The sequence below is a fragment of the Malaclemys terrapin genome, chromosome 3 (assembly GCF_027887155.1).
Source record: "Malaclemys terrapin pileata isolate rMalTer1 chromosome 3, rMalTer1.hap1, whole genome shotgun sequence".
Lineage (NCBI taxonomy): Eukaryota > Metazoa > Chordata > Testudines > Emydidae > Malaclemys > Malaclemys terrapin.
The window spans coordinates 175705508-175726737 of NC_071507.1; positions in this window are offsets into that span (position 1 = coordinate 175705508).

Below are 21230 nucleotides of genomic sequence, written 5' to 3' on the forward strand. Positions count from 1 at the left end.
ATTTGTTGATCTATTCCTATAGGCGATGCCTCCTCATGCTGCAAATGGAGGGCTTAAGTGGTGACGCAAACCGCCCACCTCTTCAGTTCCTGGTCTGCCCTTTGCGGTCTGGGGTGGAGTCTTTCTGTGCTCCTATTCTCTTCTTTCACTTGACATTTACCTGTAAATAGTTGTACATAGTTATTCATTTTTACTTTAACATAGTTAGCTTAAATCTACTTTAGTTAGTTAGTATTGGTGGGGGAGGGTTCCTTTCCCCACCCTGTCTCTCCCCAACACCAGGGCCTTCTGCCCAGGGTTCTGGGCTTCAAACCCTGCCTCACCTACCCCCAGATCTTCCTGGTAAGTGACCCTCCTGATGCTTGCTTCTACTGCTTAGCTACATCACACATCCCATCCAGGTGTGGGATTTGAAGCTTGTTTCTCCCTCACACCAGGCAGGCTCAAGAGTTCTGACTCTGCTGACACCTTATGGAGCTAGCCATGAAACCTAGATCAGATCTGGGGTCCTCCCTTTTTCCAGCTCATTGACTGGAACTGCCAAGTAGTGATGAATGGGCACTGGCCGAGTGACCTGCCATGCCGAAAGACTCTACCTAAGCAGAAACATGACCCCTGAGGTTTGAATGATATTCCATGCCCTAGACAGGGTTCATCCAGAGCTCCTGGAGAGGTCAGACAGAGACCAATGGTACCAGGAGCTTCTGTTGCTGTGAGCAGCGCACATATAGGACGGCGCGCACACCCTCTTCAACGGCAGTGCCACGCCACACACCTCAGCCTGCACCGATGGTTCCAACATTGAAGACTCCAGATAGCTCTCCCCTGGCAAAACTGAGATACACCCCTTGTAGCGGAACTGGCAATCTACTCAGATCTGGAGTCCCTACTCCTCATAGAACTTGTGTTACTGCAGGACATTGAAACACCATCCACTCACCACTCCCTGATCCTCAGCAGAGCTATGACATCAGGATACGCTCCCCGACAGCCCCACCTCTTGAGTCAGAGGAATCCTACTCAGAGAAGGAACAAGAGACAGCACCACCAGTTTCAAAAAGGGCCTCCCCGTGATATCTGAGCCCTGGTAGTACTTCCAGGGTTTCATGGAGGCCCTTCCATATCCAGGACCCATATTTACACTGAAGGAACAGTGTCACCACCATACAGTCCACCTCCCTAGCCTTGGGACTCTACTTGGCCACATTGGGGTGGATCAGATCCTTACCACTGAGTCCCAGAATTGGCTCACTTCAAGAACCAGTCTTGCCCTCCAACATTTAGAGACGAAGCTCCAGCAGAATATCAAGAGATGCAGCTGAAGCAGCCAGTACTACTGGAACCACCTTCAGCTTTGTCCTCCTCTCCAGATGAGGCGGTAGTGCCAGTCTCTCCTACTCTGTCTGATGATTACTAGCAATATTTAGAGCTGCTCAGGAGGATAGTCAACACCCACCAAACTCCATCGGAGGAAGTGTAGAGCTCAACATACAAGTTGCTACATATTCTTCAATCTATGGCTCCTGCCAAGGTGGCCATGAATGAGGCCATTTTGGATCCAGCTAAGGATATTTGGCAGACCCTGCCACCTGTGATTCTACCCCAAAGAGAGCCAAAAAGAGAGATTTTGTCCCCCCCAAAGAGAGAGATTGTTTGTTTCCTGCACCAACCCCAACTTATTGATAGTCTGGGTGGTCAGTGAACATATTAGACTCTATCATCCAAAATCCATCTCATTAGATAAAAAGGCCAAGAGGCTGGACTTATTGGGATGAAATAACTTCTCTTTGGCAAACTTCCTCTTCAGGTTTGCAAACTACCAAGCCCCCACATAAAAGTGTGATTTCCTCAATTACAACTGGCTGATAGAGTTTGCTGACAATCTACCCCCAGAGAGTAAGCCTCGATTTCAGGCCATACTTAGTGAGGGGAAACTAGTGGCCAGGTCATTATTAAAGGATCACTTGATGCAGTGGACGTGACATGCTGCTCACTAGCACCTTGGGGTCATGAGACTAAACTGCTGATTCCAGACATCTGGGTTCCCTAAGGAGGTGTAAGCAACCAGGGAGGACCTCCCCTTCAAAGAGAACAACCTCTTTAGCTAGAAGATAGATGAGACACTTCTCTCACCAGAAGATTCTCACATTGCTCTCTGCTCATTTATACTCCACTATCAGGGCGGAAATGCCACAACAGCAGAAATACTGGCCACCGCCACAGGCATTTTGCCACCAAATAAAAACCAAAGACTGAAACAAGGCAGCAGCATGTCTCCATCACCATCTTGCCTCCAGATTCATCACCCTCTCAAAAAGGCATTTTGATTGATCACTCAAGAGCACTCAACCAGTTCTTCTATCCCCACCTTCCTCCCCAGTTGCCTTGCCTGTTTCCTTCCATGATGGCAGACCTTTACCTCAGACAGGTGGCTTCTTGACATTATTTCCACAGGTTATGCCATTAAGTTTCAGTAAACCCCACCTCCCAAACCCCCTTCCCCATCGTTCTTCAGGGACCCCTCCCACAAGGGGATTATCAAATAGGAAATGGAATCCTTGATCCAGCTAGGAGTTATAGAGCCTGTACTTCTCAAGAAGGTGGAGTTGGAGGCCAATACTGGACCTCAGACAGCTGAATATCTTCATCTGTCATATGAGATTCAGGATGGTTACACAGGCCACCATAATCCCATCACTGAATGAACATGACATTTGTGGTTCTTGATCTGAAAGACACATATTTTCACATTGACATACATACATCCCCCAGAGGAGAATTTCTGGGCTTTACAGTGGGCATGCACCACTTTGGGCTATCAGCTGCCCCAGTGGTGTTCACAAAAGTCATGGCAGTGATCCACTTCAGCAGATGCCACTATCATAGAATATCAGGGTTGGAGAGGACCTCATCTAGTCCAACCTGCTGCTCAAAGTAAGATGAGTCCTGAGCCAGATTTTTTCCCTAGATCCCTAAATAGCCCCCTCAAGGATTGAGCTCACAATCCTGGGTTTAGCAGGCCAATGCTCAAACCACTGAGCTATGCCTCCCCCGCAATGCAATCTGAGACCATTACTCCTTGTTCTTTCATCTGGTATCACTGAGACCAGTCTAGATCCATCCTCTTTGGAACTCCCTTTCAGGTAGTTGAAAGCAGCTATCAAATCCCCCCTCATTCTTCTCTTCTGCAGACTAAACAATCCCAGTTCCCTCAGCCTCTCCTCATAAGTCATGTGCTCCAGCCCCCTAATCATTTTTGTTACCCTCTGCTGGACTCTCCAATTTTTCCACATCCTCCTTGTAGTGTGGGGCCCAAAACTGGACACAGTACTCCAGATGAGGCCTCACCAATGCCAAATAGAGGGGAATGATCATGTCCCTCGATCTGCTGGCAATGCCCCTACTTATACAGTCCAAAATGCTGTTTTCCTTCTTGGCAACAAGGACAACACTGTCGATTCATATCCAGCATCTCATCCACTGTAACCCCTAGTTCATTTTCTGCAGAACTGCTTCCTAGCCATTCAGTCCCTAGTCTGTAACAGTGCATGGGATTCTTCCGTCCTAAATGCAGGACTCTGCACGTGTCCTTGTTGAACCTCATCAGATTTCTTTTGGCCCAATCCTCTAATTTGTGTAAGTCCCTCTGTATCCTATCCCTACCCTCCAGCATATCTACCACTCCTCCCAGTTTAGTGTCATCTGCAAACTTGCTGAGAGTGCAGTCCACACCATCCTCCAGATCATTAATGAAGTTATTGAACAAAACCGGCCCCATGACCGACTCTTGGGGAACTCCACTTGATACCGGCTGCCAACTAGACATGGAGCAGTTGATCACTACCCGTTGAGCCCAGCGATCTAGCCAGCTTTCTATCCACCTTATAGTCCATTCATCTAGCCCATACATCTTCAACTTGCTGGCAAGAATATTGTGGGAGACCATATCAAAAGCTTTGCTAAAGTCAAGGAATAACACATGTACTGCTTTCCCGTCATCCACAGAGCCAGTTATCTCGTCATAGAAGGCAATTAGGTTAGTCAGGCATGACTTGCCCTTGATGAATCTATGCTGACTGTTCCTGATCACATTCCTCTCCTCTACGTGCTTCAGAATTGATTCCTTGAGGACCTGCTCCATGATTTTTTCAGGGACTGAGGTGAGGCTGACTGGCCTGTATTTCCCTGGATCCTCCTTCTTCCATTTTTTAAAGATGGGCACTACATTAGCCTTTTTTCCAGTCATCCGGGACCAACCCTGATCACCATGAGTTTTCAAAGATAATGGCCAATGGCTCTAATCACATCCGCCAACTCCTTTAGCACCCTTGGATGCAGTGCATCTGGCCCCATGGACTTGTTCTTGTCCAGCTTTTCTAAATAGTCCCAAACCACTTCTTTCTCCACAGAGGGCTGGTCACCTCCTCCCGATGCTGTGCTGCCCAGTGAAGTAGTCTGGGAGCTGTCCTTGTTCGTGAAGACAGAGCCAAAAAAATCATTGAGTACATTCGCTTTTTCCACATCCTCTGTCACTAAGTTGTCACTAAGGTAAGTAACCTTCCTTACTATCATCTCAATGGGATCAGAAATTTAAGTTGTCATGGGGTGGTCAAATTGAATATGTTACAGAGAAAATTTTTACTCTAACTTTTCCTCCTTTGTTGAAAATGTATGTGAATTTTTTTTGTTAATAATGGTGTAGTTAGGGAATATTATAGGCAGAAAAGATAATGAGTCATATAGTTAAGGTTGCACAATGCTTTCTCTTGTCAGACTGTTTTCAGTTGTTTATAACTTTGCCAGACTTAGACCATTTGGGCTGAAATTTTCCGTCAGGTGCAATACACTGAAATTTTGTCTCTTCCTAATTTTTGAGTAATTTTTGTAAACTTACATTCTTTAATGCAGTTTGGATGTAATTGTTATTAGAGTTAGAAATTGTTCATGAAAATAATGTCAAATTAGAAACCAAATTTTAATTCTCCATATAAATAGCTCATTTGTATTTGCTTTCCATGAACCTTTATGGAAGCAACGTTTTGTTGATAGGAAAGTTTTTGGAAAATGGATTTGCGGCCAGTAGCTGAAATTTGTTTTGTGATTAAATGAAAATCCTTTTAGACACAAGCAATATTGCTTCCTGCTTTTCCAAGTCAATTTGTCCATAAAAGACTGACCTTTCTGTGCAGCAGATGCCACTGGTCTGCAAGTAGCAAAAGTTCCAAGCTGAGATGATAAAACTGTTTTGGTGGTGACCATGTCAGGACTACATGGCTGCATCTGTACTTTGCTTAGGCATTTCTTTTTGGTAGACTCCTTTCTCATTCCTGTGCTATTTCTTTTGTTTATTGTCTATGCTGCTGACCAGTAAAGGCAGAAATGCTGTTGCTGTTCTTCTGAACCCTAGCCGAAGCCTTATCACTGACGCTATTACTAAGACCCAAAACCTTTCACAATTAAGAAATCACATGTATGCAAACCATAATGACTATTCATCAATGACTGTATGGCAAACTATGATGAATGATAGAAAATTGGAAACAAATAAAATTACATAATATAACAAGGTTGGGTTTTTTTTATGTAACACTGTAAATAACACAGTAATATAGAGTGCATTGCTCTCCAGAAACCTGACGAATCTCTGATATAGGGCATATTGCACGGTTCTGACTGAAACTTTCCCAAATAGAACTTCACCTTATACCCTCATTGCAATTGCTGATTTGTTGTGGCAACGACTGTGGTGAATGGAGATAGGTGACATAAAACTGTACACCAGTAAATTCAACAAATGCACATGGTAGGTACATGAAATGTTGCTATTCAGTGCTTAACACCAGAGTAACAAGGGGAAGGACTGTGTTCTCAAAGCCAGCATCCATTTATGAAATTATGTATGTCCCCCTTTCAACTTTTTAGGACAATTGTAGGTCTACAAACTCTTCCCTCCAATAAAAGAGAGATATGGAAGTTAGTATACATTCTGCCATCTAGTCATGAGGAAAATAATTTTGTAGTAAATGTCAGTGGAAACATTTATGAATGGTGAGGAATATTTGACTGGGTTCAATCAATCAGAGGAAGGGGGGAGAATGGTTCATTCAGCACAAAATATTTTTCTAGTGAGTTGTTTGTACACGAGGGTGTTTCTAGAGTTGGTGGAACTTTTGTTATGAAGCCCCAAACCACCTGATTTTCTCCTGATTCCAGGTTTTGTTATAAACTTGTTCACCTGCAGTTTTTTAAACTTGGCACAACCTTTGTATTGAACCTGGCACAGTTTTGAACCAATACAGGTTGATTTATGATTTTGTATTGAAACCATGTGAAGCTAAAGCTCAGGGAGAAACTCCTGGAGTACAAACGCACGCAAATCATAACCAGAGAAAAGACCTGTATGAACCTTTACCCAAACCCATGCTACCAAGTCTCAAGCGGGTTGCTCTTTTTCCCTGAGTTGGCAGCCTGTCAATTGTCCTACACTTCCACCAACTGTTGTGTGTTTACTTTCAGCAGTATCCTATTCCCCGTGTTAGCAGTGTATGTTTTTCTTGCCATGTCACAAGTTTATCTGCTATCATTTGGGATCCTTGGACTGAAAAACAAAGTGTGTCTCACTGCAATCAGTCAGACAGTATGTTGCCAGAACTGTAACTTTTATTCATTGAGAACAATCAGAAGCCTATAGAGAATGTAATTTGGTGCAATGTAGATGTGTAACAGTAAGCAATCTTTACAACAGCTGAGGGTTAGAGAACGTGAGTTGGAGGAAGGAGGCAGTCAGGAAGATAAATGAGTATGAATGGTTTATTAATGAAACAAAGCTCCTGCCAGAACTGGAAGATGAGACAGCAGAAAAGAAGGTCCAGAAGAGAAAGTTTAGGGAATAATTCTTGGAGGAAGTAGCAGATAAAGGAAGATGGATGTAGGGAATGAGTGGATAGGGCAAGTATAAGAGTAAGTGGCAATACTGACTATTTTTGGTTGTGGGGAGATTCCTTTGTGCACTTTGGCTTATCTGCATGAAAATGATAATACTGGAATGACTTATTACTGTAAGCTATGTTTAAAGAAGATGCCAAAAAGGGCAGCTATTGTGAGTTAGTGGACAAATTATAGACTGGATCCTTCTTTCAATTGCACCAGTGTGTATTAGGAGTAACTCCATTGAAATAAATTGAGTTATATGAGTGTAACAGTCGTGTAAATGAGAGGATAGCCACGTCCTTTGTGTTTTACATGTGGCATCTGCAAGGTGACATAAAAACATGTAAAAGCAAGGGTTAACTGTAGGTAGAGGGACAAATTTCATTTTTCGTTCAGGTACGTGGGCCGGGGCTTTGATGTTAGGGCCATAAACCACTCTCAATGCACAGTGGAAATCTCATTTATGACAGTGGGAATTTTTCATGGAGGATAGGATGTGATTCTTACGAAGCAATGAACACAGTTAGTAAAGCTAATTGTTGCATTCAGTAACATTCTGAGGACGATATGATCAAGTTCATCTTTAGAAGCAACCTATTTCTTTCCTTTGTTTTTCTTCTTCACCCATTTCTCAATCTCTTGCCTTTTCTATTGGGTATGGAAGCAAAGCCCACTCTACAATGGAAACATTTGGAAAGGCATCTAACACAGACCAGAAACCTGTGTTTTGCACCATCAAACCCTGTCCCCTGACTAATGGGAAAACCATCTATAGCAATATTGGGCAAATGTACTAGGTAAGTCGGCCTTTACAAAAATCATAGATGCTGCCTCTGTCTCATGGTTCCTGTGAACATATCCATCTGACATAAGCATTAAGCTCCATGTTTTGAACAGTTCATAAAAAGCACTAGCTGCAAGATGGGCTGTTAGAGTCAACAAGCTTGGAAGAAAAATTATTGTTTTCAGTCATGTAAACCAGCCCTATTGAACAAGTGCTAGCTAGGTAACAGTATCTACCAACCTGGACAAACACAGATTACAGCCCAACTAGTTTTGTTTTCTATTATTGATACAAAAAGAAACAGAGCTGTCTTCCATTTTTGTAACTCGTCAGGCTAGTTAGTAATACCTTCTTTTCCCTGCGTTCCTGCTGTGAAGTATGACTGAGTAAGCTGTAAGCAGAAGTAGCATTTAGACACAGGTGGTGTGTGTCTGTGTGCACGTGCATAAAATTGTGGTCATAGATTACAGCTGTGATTGCTCCTGCTGTATAGTTGGGTCTGAACTATTTCTGAAATGCTCAAAATGAAGTTGGGGTTCCATTAAAAACTATGAAAACAAAAGTGGAACAGATTTTAAAAATGCTGAAGGAATGAAATTAAATAGTCCTGTTGTTGTCAAAAAGGGTCCTGGATGTAGCCAGAAATGGGCAGGGCCACTGTAAAAACAAGAATGGTTATTACAGGAAATGCAGCCTAAAGAGGGGCCTATGACCAATGCCAATATACCCTTCTTCCTTCTACACACATAGATCATCCATTATGGGTGTTGCTCAGTTCCTGGCTCATTGCCAGGGCTAGGATCCAATTCCAAGATCCATTAGCCCTCCTTCCCTCGTGAAGCTCCTTTCAATCAGCCAGTGTTCATGATAAGGAAATTACACATTAATTTGCTAAATAGAATTTAAAATGAGATACACCAAGATTGCCCTTGGCAACAGACCTGAACTGATCGATGCTAATTTAATTTATTGTTCAGTGTCATTCTTACTTTATCTTACTATCGATGGTATTCATAACTGAAAAATAAAAAACAAGCTTTTAGTCAACCCTAATGTATACAAACTTCCATGTTGTAATGATCTACTGAGTAATTTAGAGGTTAACTTGTACCCCGGCAGGATATGGTAAGGGATTCATGGTGCACATTTAATTAATGGCGTCTGACCAAGTGGGTATTCACCCACGAAAGCTTATGCTCCAATACATCTGTTAGTCTTAAAGGTGCCACAGGACTCTCTGTTGCTTTTTACAGATCCAGACTGACACGGCTACCCCTCTGATATTTAATTAACAGAAGTGATGAGGGTGAATCATCTATTACCACTTCACATCAGCATACCAAACATGGCCGAGTGAATCATACACTGAAAGCAGCATTGTGAGTGACCACATATTTACCAACGTTGCTCATAAGGGGACATCTTCCTGATTTCTTTCTCATTTGCACTGAAAAGTGTCCTTGGTGCTCTTACAAGAAATATGTATGCATTCTGTTATATCCCCTAGTGACTATTCTAGGTGAGACTGATAAAAAGTCAGAGAAACCCTTTATGAATGACCTAAAAGAAAGCTAAGGTGCCACAGGCTATCCTTCTTTGTTGCCTCAACCCCTCTACCATCAGTCTTCTTCCACAGCACATAGTGGCAATCTCTTCAAAGGGAGGCTCTAAGCACTTCTACAGGCAGGAAATATCTTTGTGGGAGTCTATGAGGTAAACTGTAAAGAAATAATAAGTGATGGAATGGATAAGACGGAGTCCATCTGGGCAATAATCACACTGGGTAAAAGAACTACTAGAGCCTCCCCTGGGATAGTGCTTGGGGTGTGCTATAGACCGCCGGGATCTAGCCTGGATATGGACAGAGATCTCTTTAATGTTTTTAGGGAAGTAAATACTAATAGGAACTGTGTAATCATGGGAGACTTTAACTTCCCAGATATAGATTGGGGAACAAATGCTAGTAACAATAATAGGGCTCAGATTTTCCTAGACGTGATAGCTGATGAATTCCTTCATCAAGTAGTTGCTGAACCGACGAGGGGGGAGGCCATTTTAGATTTGGTTTTGGTGAGTAGTGAGGACCTCGTTGAGGAAATGGTTGTAGGGGACAACCTTGGCTCGAGTGATCATGAGCTAATTCGGTTTAAACTAAATGGAAGGATTAACAAAATTAAATCGGAGACTAAAGTTTATGATTTCAAAAGGGCTAAAATTAATAAATTAAGGCGACTAGTTAGGGAAGTAGATTGGACTAACATATTTATGGATCTGAAGGCGGAAGGCACCTGGGATTATTTCAAGTTGAAGTTGCAGGAGCTGTCGGAGGCCTGTATCCCGAGAAAGGGAAAATGGTTCGTAGGCCGGAGATTTAGACCGAGCTGGATGAGCGAGCATCTCAGACGGGTGATTAAGAAAAAACAGAAAGCGTACAAGGAGTGGAAGACGGGAGGGATCAGCAAAGAAACCTACCTTATTGAGGTCAGAGCATGTAGAGATGGAGTGAGAGAGGCCAAAAGCCGTGTAGAGTTGGACCTTGCAAGGGGAATTAAAACCAATAGTAAGAGGTTTTATAGCCATATAAATAGGAAGAAAACAAAGAAAGAAGAAGTGGGACCGCTTAAGATTGTAGATGGAGTGGAGATTAAGGATAATCTAGGCATGGCACAATATCTAAACGAATATTTTGCATCGGTCTTTAATGAGGCTAATGAAGGATTTAGGAATAGTGGCAGCATGACAGATGGGAATAAAGGAGTGGGGGTTGACATTACCGTATCCGAGGTAGAAGCCAAACTCGAACAGCTTAACGGGACTAAATCGGGCGGACCGGATGATCTTCATCCGAGAATATTAAAGGAACTGGCGCGAGAAATTGCAAGCCCGTTAGCAATAATTTTTAATGAATCTGTAAACTTGGGGGTGGTACCATTGGACTGGAGAATAGCTAATGTGGTTCCTATTTTCAAGAAGGGGAAAAAAAGTGACCCGGGTAACTACAGGCCTGTTAGTTTAACGTCGGTAATATGCAAGGTCTTGGAAAAAATTTTGAAGGAGAAAGTAGTTAAGGACCTTGAGGTCAATGGCAATTGGGACAAATTACAACACGGTTTTACTAAAGGTAGCTCATGCCAAACCAACCTGTTCTCCTTCTTTGAGAAAGTAACAGATTTTTTTAGATAAAGGAAATGCGATGGATCTAATATACCTTGATTTCAGTAAAGCATTTGATACGGTACCGCATGAGGAATTATTGGTTAAATTGGAAAGGATGGGGATCGATATGAAAATCCAGAGGTGGATAAAGAACTGGTTAAAGGGGAGACTGCAGCGGGTCGCACTGAACTGTCAGATTGGAGGGAGGTTACCAGTGGAGTTCCTCAAGGTTCGGTTTTGGGTCCGATTTTATTTAATCTATTTATTACTGACCTCGGAACCAAATGTAGGAGTGGGCTGATAAAGTTTGTGGATGATACAAAGTTGGGAGGTACTGCCAATTTGGAGAAGGATCGGGATATCCTGCAGGGAGATTTGGATGACCTTGTAAACTGGAGTAATAGTAATAGGATGAAATTTAATAGTGAGAAGTGTAAGGTTATGCATTTAGGGATGACTAACAAGAATTTTAGTTATAAGCTGGGGATGCATCGGTTGAAAGTGATGGAAGAAGAGAAGGACCTCGGAGTCCTGGTTGATCGCAGGATGACTATGAGTCGGCAATGTGACGTGGCTGTGAAAAAAGCTAATTCGGTCCTGGGATGCATTAGGCGAGGTATTTCTAGTAGGGATAAGGAGGTGCTGGTTCCGTTATACAAGGCCCTGGTGAGACCTCATTTGGAGTACTGTGTGCAGTTCTGGTCTCCCATGTTTAAAAAGGATGAATACAAACTGGAACGGGTACAGAGAAGGGCCACTAGGCTGATCCGAGGAATGGAAAACCTGTCGTATGAAAGGAGACTCGAGGAGATCGGTTTGTTTACCTTAACCAAAAGAAGGCTGAGGGTGGATATGATTGTTCTCTTTAAATATATCAGAGGGATAAATACCAGGGAGGGAGAGGAATTATTTCAGCTCAGTACTAATGTGGACACGAGAACAAATGGATATAAACTGGCCGAAGGGAAGTTTAGGTTTGAAATTAGACGAAGGTTTCTAACCATTAGAGGGGTGAAGTTCTGGAACAGCCTTCCGAGGGAAATAGTGGGGGCGAAAAGCCTCTCTGGCTTTAAGATTTAGCTTGATAAGTTTATGGAGGGGATGGTTTGATGGGATAACGTGATTTTAGTCAATAGGTCAATAACATGCCATCGCTGGTAATTAGTAACAATGGTCAATGATGGGATATTAAAAGTTACTACAGAGAACTTTTTTCCGGAGGGCCTGGCTGGAGAATCTTGCCCGCATGCTCGGGGTTCAGCTGATCACCATATTTGGGGTCGGGAAGGAATTTTCCTCCAGGGTAGCTTGGCAGAGGCCCTGGAGGTTTTTCGCCTTCCTCCGCAGCATAGGGCAGGGGTCGCTTGCTGGGTCGCTTGCTGGAGGATTCTCTGCGACTTGAAGTCTTTAAATCATGATTTGGGGACTTCAACAGCTGAGTCAAGGGAGAGAATTATTCCAGGAGTGGGTGGGTCAGCTTTTGTGGCCTGCATCATGCGGGATGATCATAATGGTCCCTTCTGACCTTAAAGTCTATGAGTCTATGTGTGCTCACTCCACCATTCCTGACTAAAGGTCCACATGCTTCCTCTTCCCCCGTGACAGCAAAATTGTGAAAGGGCCTGGAAAGAAAATTCTGAAGCGCTCCCCAGGCAGCAGGCAGCAGCAGCAGCAGCAGATTTGTTGGGGCACCTGGCAGTCTTTGTGCTTAGCCTTCTTTGCGTCAGTATTTTCAAAACAACTGAGCTCTGTGTCTTACCCGTTAGTGACACCCAATGTGAATGCATGGAAGCTTCAGAATTCAGAGCATTTAAACATACTGACAACAAAGCCCAAGGGAGAAACGGTCAGACCTGCCCCAGAAGAGAAGAGGTGATGGGATGTATATTTAGAGCTATTTTTATGTAATCTAAGCCAGTGGTTTTCAAACTTTTTTTCTGGAAAACCAGTTGAAGAAAATTATTGATGCCCATAACCCAATGGAGCTGGGGATGAGGGGTTTGGGATGTGGGAGGGCCTCAGGGCTGAGGCAGAGGGTTGGGGTGAAGGATGTGGGGTGGGACCAGAAATGAGGGGTTCAGGGTGTGGGCTGGGGTAGGGGGTTGGGATGCGAGATGGGGTCAGGGTTCTGGGCTGAGGGTGCAGGCTCTGGGGTGGGGTCAGGAATGAAGGGCTTGGGGGTGGGGCTCAGGGCTGGGACAGGGGATTGAGGCATGGGGTTGGGGCACGGGCTTACCTCGGGTGGCTCCCAGTCAGTAATGCAGCCATGGTGCTAAGGCAGGCTTCCTGCCTGTCCTGGCACCGCGGACAATGGGAATGCAGACCAAGTGCACGAGGCGGGAGCTGCGTGCGGAACCCTGTGGCCCCCCACCTAGGAGCCGGACCTGCTGCTGGCTGCTTCCATGTCAGAATAGGTAGGGACTAGCCTGCCTTAGCCAGGCAGCACCGCCGAAGGGACTTTTAATGGCCCCGTCGGCGGTGCTGACCAGAGCCGCCACAACTCAGTGCCTTACATTCCGCGACCCAGTACTTGGTTGCGACCCACAGTTTGAAAACCACTGATCTAAGCTATTTTTCTCCACCCCCAAATGATTTACAGAGCATTACTAAGAGCTGCAATATACTAGCCTAAAATTAGCATTGAGCAAAACTTGTTTCAGGAGTGGGGGTTAGAAATGGAGGCACCATGTAGGGGTAGTGCATTGGGTAGCTCTCACAAGCAGAGCCATTTTGAGAGTATGGGAGAAGAAATTTCAGGTGGAGATCATCACAGGACTAGGTCCAACTGGGCTCTGATCAGTAACTCTCTGTCCTAGGCAAACCCAGTAAGGCCAGGGTGCTAGGTCTGAGAGCTAGTAGCACCGTCCTAATGTACCATGGGAAGAGAGGCAAAATCATCTTAAACATGATTTTAAAAATATAGGCTTTATTATTTTGCATGTTAAATTCTTTAAAACTGTAATTTCCATGTTTGTAATGGAAACATATTTTGTTGCACGCTGCCTACTCGTCTGCAGGCTGCCTTCTCGGCTCATGTACAAAGTTCATATCTTTCGCGGTGGCAGTTTGAAATTCTGACAGGCTGGCCTCCAAGCTGGCACTCTGCATGCTGGTGACTGACATGGGAACAGAACTTTCCCAGCCGTCTGTGCATCCTCAGTTAAACAGGCCCCCCTGGGATGCTCCAGCCTTGTTTTCAGACATCCTGTTGGACGGCCACCTGAAAGGGTGCCTAGGGACCATGCTACGGCTTGAAACCAGAAAAAAACTAAACTCAAAATAAAAACTAAAGCAATGAACACATTCGCACCTGCAGCTGCACAGAATGGCATCCACTCCATTTCTTGCACAGGCAGGCCCTGTAAGGACATTTTAATAAAATTAAACTTTTAAAATGTTCAGACTGGATGCGATTTTTTTTTGGCCATCTGGAACCACAACCTGTCCAGTTTAGATGCACGTATCAAGAGCATATTTACTCTTTTCATTGGCTCCCTGCCTGTCTTACTGATCCAATTGAGGTTTCCCATGCTGAGGCGGCTGCTGGGTTTTTTTATTCCTCTCTCGGTAAGATTGAACCTTTATAGGCTGTGCCATTTGGTCTGACTCTTGATACATTGTATAATTGTTCCCCGATCTCCTACACATGCTTTTAAAATGATGCTGCTTCAGCTGCGTTGACGCACATATGTATGTGCCTGCCTTCAATTGTCCTGTCGTCACTATTTATAGAATGCCATTCTGGCTTGCACACTGGAGTTACTGTCACACTTTTTGGGGGTAGGCACTACTTGGCAATTTTGTGTTCTGTTGATTCATTTTTGTGATGATCCCTGTGCTTTTAAAATAAAAATGTAAAAAACAAACAAGTGAGGAAATCAAATATTAAAACTCTAATTACTTTTAAAGAGCTGAATACAGCACAAGCAAGGAATTTAGAATTAAAATCCACACTGCCATTCTCATGTTAAGTCCTGCCCTTGTGCCTAGGTATCACAGAACACACTATACTGTGATCAGTGAGTGCCAAAATCTCTTTAAAATTCTGTGTTTCTCAATGAACTCAACATTTTGGCTTTTAGTTTCAGACAGGTTGGCAAATTGTTCTTCTCCTGAGGTTTTAGGGAGAACTAAGACACACAGCCATCCACCTAAGCTCTTGCCTCTTGCTGTAGAAAGGGGGAGAGGGGTCTACCACAGTGCTCAGCCTCTTTATAATGATAAATGTGGATGCTCAGTTCCTCTCCACCAGGTGCTACAGCCCTATTAAATGTTAATCTGTTTGGTAACATTCCTTCAGGAATTTCCATTAATCCCTCTTGACAGAATAAGATGTATCCCAAAAAAGCCACAGTCAGCAGGGTTACAACCATGACTACTTTTTCTGGATCACACAAAATCCAATAGCCTTGTGCAGGTCTCTCCATACAGAGCCATAGAGAAGCTTTCCAGTATGGAGCTTAGTAGTTAGTGGGCATTTTAGCGCACATCCTTCACCCTAACACTTTGTACCCTGCCTGCATTATCCATCTGGGCATAAGTAACCTCTACGGGGGGATTTTGTTGTCACCATCAATGGCATTAATTTGCTGCCAACAAATTTCTGCATCTTGGTGTTACAAAATATAAAGGTTTCAGTGTCTAAGAAGTAGCCATGTGCACAAGGTAGGGGAATGTACCCTTCATCTCAGACTTCAATGGATGCTGTGGCCCTATACTACAGATATTGCAATATGCAGAATGGGTGTTCCCCCAACACTTCCCCTGAAGAGTCTGATGGGATTTGGCATTTTGACTATGTTTCTAACCATAACCATTGCCACTTGCTACTTTTTTTTTTTTTTTTTTGATGGTTAACTGGCCTGATCCTGTAAGTAGCACAGTAACTTAGACAACTAATTTCTATACTAAATTTGGATTTTGGTGGCACTTCTTTTTAACCTTTTGTAATACAAAGACAAGAACACGGTCTGTTTGATTCTGCTCTCAGTGCATCCCCATTCATGCTGAAAGGAGATCAAATGCTTATCAAAAATATAATTTGAACCTAGAGCGCCATTGTCTAATTTTAGTCAGCGTAAGTAACCATCATACACCCTAGGGTTAACAAATAAATTGGGAGAGTGGACAAGGAGGAAATGTTTCACACTCCTTTCTAATTTGTCCAGTGCTTATGAGTTAGTTTCCATGGCAATCACACCCAGTGATATTTAGTTTTGACTCACAGCTGCTGGAGTCTCTGGCATTGTGTTGGTTTTCTTTTTTGTTGGATTTTTTTTTTTTTTTTGCTGTAATAAAAATGTTCAGACTATAAGCATCTTGCTTGAGGCATAAGCAGCAGCTCAATCAAGAAAAAGTGCTTGCTGCTTAAGGAGTATATTTTAGTTTTAGGGTTGTTTTGTTGTTGTTGAGGGAAATGAACTAAATGACAGTCACCTTTTCTTACAATTTTAAACGTAGCTTGCACAAAATACATTTACACACACACAAAGTGAGACACTGCAGTAAAAAATTATTCTTGATTCTTATATTGCAGCTTTGTGTGGGTCTTCATGAAAGTATGTTTTCCTAGAGAATAAATGAAAGAAGCCCAAGTTTGAGTATATAGCACCATTCTGTGCTGTGCATGGAACTCCAATAGAAATGGATGGGAATTCTGTACAGAAATTGACTTTGGTCCTAGGATCTGTAATCTGATGAGTGGACAAAGAATTGCTTTTTGTTTACCCAAATATTCTCATTCTTCTCTTTCAAGTCCTTTCTCAAGAACCCTTTCTTTTACCTTGTTTTCTGTAGTTGATGTTCATTTCTATCTTCCCTCCTCCTCACTTCTTACCCTACCTCAATCTCTACCTGAAGATATCAGAATGTATAAAATTTCCTTGCACTGTAAGGACACATAATTTTAGATTGTTTAACCTTCATCTCTCCATTCTCTACCTGAATCCTTTGGCTAGATTCTGCCTCTCTTACTCATGCTGAGTACCACCCTGATCCACAAATAGTCCCATTACAATCAGTAGGAGTATTTAAGAGGGGCTGGCAGAATCAGAACCCTTTGGCCAGATTGTGATACTATTGCATGGTTAGGTCACACAAACAACCTTAACTCTGTGTCGAAGTGACACCATGAAGGGGGGGAAATCTAATGTGTCTTTAAAAATCAGTTGAATCTGGGACCATTACAATTCCTTAATCATAACTATATGCTTATTGCATGGTGTTGCTACAGGACAAAGTTAAGGTTGCCCTGAGTTTCTATCACTGGATTTGGGGACAGTTATAACATCCCTATAATGCAATTTTTGTCTGGTAAAATATTGTTAGATATTTTGAGAGGTTCTAGTATCTCACGGTAGGTGGTAGAGACTTGAAATTTGACCGAAAGAATTCCTACATCACAGGATGCATTCCATTTCATGGTCTGATGAAGATTGGTTGTAATTTGTCAAAGTGATAGGGGTTTAAAAATGTACTCTATGCGTGCACACTAGAATGCATAATGCACTCCATCAAGAGACTGCCAGGGTTCTAGTGGGTCAGTACATGAATAGCTTAGTAAACTTTGTAGGGGAATGATGTATTTCTCATGATGAATGAAAGAAATCAGGTTGAGAAAGATACCTGCCTCGATTCTCCTTCTCCTGCCCTTCTCACTAAAATTGCCATTTAGCCTATGGGAAGGAGCACTGGCCTGAGAACCAACACACCATGATTTACAAGCCAATCTCTTTCTTAAGGCTCTACACGTCAAAACCCATATTTAGTAAGGCCTATCCCAAGAGGCAATTTATGTATCCTACACCAGCCCTCCCTCCCCCCCCATTGCAGATGGCATAACTGAGGATTAGAGAGGAAGTTTGTGACACAGCTTGGGATGGAAATCGCTTCAGTGAGCCTATTGGCATGACAACCTATACAAATGTTCCCAAAGTATAAAAACCAGACAGACTCTTTGGGTACCTTTCAAGGGTGGGTGCTATCTGCGCACTGTGGTTTGGGTTTTACCCCCTCTGTCCATTTGTTCTAATTATCAACACTTGATCCAGCAGTGGGTTATTTCATAACACAGTTTCATCTCTCTCTCCTCCCTGCCAGGGTCAGGCACAATGTTGTGTCAGCGCTTTTTGATGAGATATCTCTTATGATTCCTGATCGTTGGAAGGAATATCTCTTTTGCATGCCCTGGTATTTCAGACATATGAGTAGAAAATGGCTCTGTCTCAATCTTTCCTCTGATATATTGGCTGCACAGTGGTAGCCTAGGTTTGGACTGTGCTTTGTGTTTCCACCTCTGCTTTATGGTCACAAATTTGCTGAGGACTGCCTTAGCTGGGCACATTTCACTGTAGTCGAGATGTCTGCTACAATTTAGTTCTGTGCAGGGATCTGTAGTGGTTTGTTGCTGGTTTTCATTTGTTCTTCCCATTCCCTAATATACTGGCATCTTTTTTCTAGCATCGAATGGAGCTCAGCTGCAGAAAGACTATAATCCACTGACTTTTGTTTGTCTTCCTTCCCTTTCCCTATCCTTTCATTTCTACATCCCTTTCCTTTGACTATATATGTTGGTATATCTTTCCCTCCCTTTTCTCCCCCTGTTTTCTCTTCAGGCTTGTTTTTCTGGCCCAAGGTATTCACAATTGACTAGTGATTTTGGATGCTTCAATTTATGGGTGCCCAACGTGGGGCATCTTAGAGGCCTGATTTTCAGTGTGAATCATCAGTACTTTCTGGAAATCAGGCCCCTTTAAGTTGCCTCAGGTTGGACAGCCATAAATGTACACATCAAAAATAACCGATCACTTCTGCAAATCTTGGCCCTATATCGCTTCTAATTGTTAATATTTCCTTTTTCTCAGTCCATCCTACTACTTCCCCTCATTTTCTCTCGTGTTTTTTTTTTCAATAGTCTAGTCTCATCATCAGTTCTTCCTTCAGTCTCATCTTTCTCTTAAATTCCTCACTTCTGACTGTATCATTTCAGTGGACATCTGCATCTCTCATACTCACCGCCTTCACCGCCTCATGCCACAGTACATCCCTGGTGCTTCTTAGTACTGAACGGGGTTCATAATCTGTTCCATTCACTTTGCAGAAATAGTTGGTGTCTTTTAAGCATGGAGTAAGTATAAGAATGTACAGCATTCAATTACAATTTCAGGGGAAAGTCTGCATTGTAAACAGAGCAGAAAAACAGCAGTTTAAAACTGTAATGGAATATTATGCAGTACATTTTGTTCTTTTGGAAAACAATTCTCTCAAGTCACTGACTTCTGGTAGCATACAACAGTGCTCTGAAGGGTATTGTTCTCACTCATTATGTGCAACATTAGGCATGCATTTGTTTATCACAGCTAAATTCCCACATTCCTTTGTTTTTGATTCCTCTTGTCATGTTTTTGACATCTTGCCTTCCATGAAAGTAACAATCGGAGACACCCACAATTATGGTCCACAAACTTCCTGTCTGACCCTGGGCAAGTCACTTAGGGCCAGATTTTTAATGGTGTTTAGGCACGTAAAGATGCAGCTAAGTGCTGATTGGAATTTTCAGAAATGCCAAAGCAGGTTAACCGCCTAACTCCTGAACACCTAGTCACTTTTGAAAATCCTGTGTCACCTATCTGCATCTTTAGGTGCCTAAACACCTTTAAAAATCTGGCCCTTTAGTCTCTCTCTGTTTTAGTTTCCTATCCGTACAATTAGGATAATAGTACTTCTCCACTTAACATTAAAAAGATTGTGAGCATGATACTACAATAGTTGGGGCCATATAAATGCATAAGATAAATAGATATAGGTAAGAAAGGCTTTGTGTTTAGATCAGATCCCAGTGACACATGAGAAACAGCAACATAATTAAAATTAAAAAGACTATTAGGGCTCAGCATTCCTTGTTATAGGTTCTGTAAGACCATTTGCTAAACCAAGTTACAAGGGCATCTCTCTCTTTCTTTATGGTTGTTGATGCTGTTTGAACAAAAAGTGCATCGTTAGCCTCCCAGAGCAGGGAAGAATAAACCCAAGGTTCAGATGTTTGCCAAGGCACTTTGTAAATGGAAAATTCCATCCCATTATTTTGCTCAAGACCCCAGCCACTTTAAGGAATTCATAGCATGAGTGACTGCAACACCACCTCAGCACTGTTTCTTACCTGTATCCAACCTGCCATCAATTCCACAGTCTCCATGGGTCCTTTTCTTCAACATCCACTTAAGTGTAACTACTCTTCAGACAGCTGAAGACACAAAGATACATGCAAGAGCTTTGTTGGCACATTGCTATGCTTCGAAAGCCAGGGAATATTCCCACACTGAATACGGCAGAAACACAGTGCAGCTGTACAACATAGCAGGAGCATTTCTTATCTCACTGTAGTATCTGCTTGCTCTAGTTTGAATTCCAGCAGCAAAATAAATTCCTCATTGAGTTTGTATTTTCTTATATACCAACCCTGGGAGAACTAGTTAGACTGCAAGCTCAGCACATTTGGCAAGGAAATGATGTCTCCTTGACAGAAGCTAAATGTGGGCAGACATATTGGTTGAATATTTTACTTGTTCTTCTAGTTTACTTAGCCAGCATAGCCCCCAGTGTAGACGCAGGTTGCACCAAGAGAAGGAGTTTTTCCATCAGTGTATGAACACCACGTCCCCAAAATAATGTTAGCTATGTCAACAGAAGCACTCCTCTGTCAACACAGCTGCATCTACAGTGCAGGTTCTGCCAGCATAGCTTTGTTCCAGGTGTGTGGTTTTTCACACCCCTCACCCACATCGCTCTGGTGATATCTTTTAAGTGCAGACCAAGTCTTAGGTTTGAAAAATCCAAATCCCTAAGCACTTACCTACTGTCGCTCAGGGAGGTGGTACTCCTACTCTGATGGAAAAACCCCTTCTGTCAGTGTTGTAGGCTGTGTCTATGATGATAAAGTCCTTGTAGTGTAGACGTGTCCTCAATCTTTACAAATGATTGGATACATGTGAGTAATTTTATGGAAAATCTGCTTTTATTTGAAGATTTCTTGTCCCTTTTCTAACCTCTTTTAAGAGTATTTTGGGTTTTGCATTTGGGATAGATGTTATTTACAAGGCTACCTGAATACTAATTTTAGTATTGACTTTTAGAACTTTTTATGTGTCCATCATCTATTTTTAAACCGTGCTATAATATAATATATCGAGATATACCTATCTCATAGAACTGGAAGGGACCTCAAAAGGTCATCAAGTCCAGCCCCCTGCCTTCACTAGAAGGACCAAGAACTGATTTTCGCCTCAGATCCCTAAGTGAATTTACAACCCTAGGTTTAGCAGGCCAATGCTCAAACCACTGAGCTATCTGTCCCTATATTTAG